Below are 2,303 nucleotides of genomic sequence, written 5' to 3' on the forward strand. Positions count from 1 at the left end.
TGCTCTTGAACCTTAGCTTCGTCATCCTTAGGCTCCTCATCATCTGGTACCTGCAAAACAGTAGGACAAACAATAGGAGGAGATTTTGGAGTCTCCTCGTTAATAATCAAACCACTTCGGGTGGTTATAGCATTCACATGTTCTTTTCTAGCTGGTCCTTTGTTATTCAAATTGGACTGCGTATTAGATGGGAGAGTACCTTATGGTCTCTCCGATAACGATTGAGCTATACATCCCACATCCCGTTCCAAATTCTGAATCGAGGCCTGTTGACTTCTAACTTGCTGCTTTGTAGATTCACCATCTTGCCTCAAAGCAGTAATACTCTCATCCATTTTCATGATAAAATTCCTTAACAACTCTTCTAATGGAGGCATCTTATCGACTGGCTGCTGAATGGGTTGACTAGGTTGCTGAAAATTCCTTGGTGGTGTTTGTTGATTCCTGTTATTAAACCAAGGCGACCTATATGGATAAGCCTTTTTGTTACCTTAAAACACTTGATTTCCACCTTGATAATTATTACCACACGTATTATCCGATTGGTTGAAAAACTGCTTTCCACCCGAAAATTAACTAAGCGAAAAATCACCAATTTTCACATAACCCAAGTAATTAGCTTGCTTCTCCATTGATGCTTGATCACAATCTTTGGTAAGATGTGGTCCCTGACATAATTCACAACCAAACTTTATCGCGTGCATCTCTTTAGTAATAGATTCCATCTGTCATTTAAAGGTTGCAAGTTAAGCCTTAACTTAAGTGAGTTCATCACTAGTTTCGGTATTAGCGACATGAGAAGAACGAGAAACATCCATCTCTTAATGCCAATCGTATGAATGTGTAGCTGTGTCTGAGATGATGTTGTAAGCTTCATCCGGAGTTTTTTCATTAACGAACCACCTGCAGCAATATCGATTTCTTTCCTAGTTTGCACATTAACACCCTTATAAAATATATGGAACTTATTAAAGTTGTTCAACCCGTGTTGAGGACAATTGCGAAGCATTTTACCAAACTGTGTCGAAGCATCATAGAGTGTTTCATTGGAATTCTGTACAAAGTGATTAAGGTCATTCTGTAATTTAGCAGCTTTAGAAGCAGGAGAGAAACGCTGCAAAAACCTGTCTTCCATCGTATTCCAACTATAAATCTCACCCTCAGGCAGTGATTCCAACCAGTCCTTGGTAACGTCTTTTAAAGATCAAGGAAAGACTCTCAAATAGACAATAGTATCTGCAACTTGGGCAATCTTGAATAAATTACAAATGCTTTTGAAGTTCCGAAGATGCTCGAATGCATCATCTTTTGGTGTACCCCTAAACTGGCACTGATGAGTTATCATATTTAAAATCAACCCCTTAACCTCAAAATCTACGTCAACCACCGGCTGTCTAATGGCATACCCATTACCAGCCCTCGTGGCTTTCATCATTACTTCCATTGATTGACCTTCCTCTCCTTCAGCCATTATAACTTCTTCTTTTTTAATATATTCAAAATCAGGAATATAAAAAGGTAATTTAGCGAAACCTTTGGCGATTTCCTGTGCTTCTTTAGCTTTGCTATATGTATGATAAACTCTAGATGGTTCCGGAGTTATTAGTACCTAACCTGCGAACACACCACAACAAAACCACGCGTAAATCCAAATAAAAATAACAAAAAGTAACTTTTGCAGGAATTGCTTCTCACAAAAGGATCTAATAATTAAAAGTACGTTTAAAATCCCAATGGAGAATCGCTCCCCGGCAGTGGCGCCAAAAAGTTAATGGTGTGGATTCGTACCTTAAAATGACAAGCTAAAAACTTAACAATTATCACACAATTACAGGCAAATATAACCCGATCATGCAGTAACCTATAATTTGTGACAACCCGGAAATTTCTGACCAAATTTAAACTTGATCTTTATATATTTCCGACACGATAAGCAAAGTCTGTAATGTTGAATCACAAAATTTTGGAACCACATTCATGTAATCAATTACCCTTTGACCGTGCTCGACGATTCACGAACATTTATGTGTATATAGATATGTATATATAATATATAATTATACTAATTGAAAATATTAACAAAGTATTAGATGTATAATACTTTACATTAACGTATTTGTTTCAATATGTGTATCGATAGAATTAGAAGATAATATCAAATGATTGAATTATCAGATACCTTGTGATATGATTACGGGTCTCTGTTGAGAGGTCTACTTTGATTTAGGAAAACTTTCCTTTTTAACGGTATTCAGAATAATTGGTAAAGTAAATTACATGTAAGAACAAAAGTGTCAATTAAC

This window comes from Rutidosis leptorrhynchoides, chromosome 4 (assembly GCF_046630445.1).
Source record: "Rutidosis leptorrhynchoides isolate AG116_Rl617_1_P2 chromosome 4, CSIRO_AGI_Rlap_v1, whole genome shotgun sequence".
Lineage (NCBI taxonomy): Eukaryota > Viridiplantae > Streptophyta > Magnoliopsida > Asterales > Asteraceae > Rutidosis > Rutidosis leptorrhynchoides.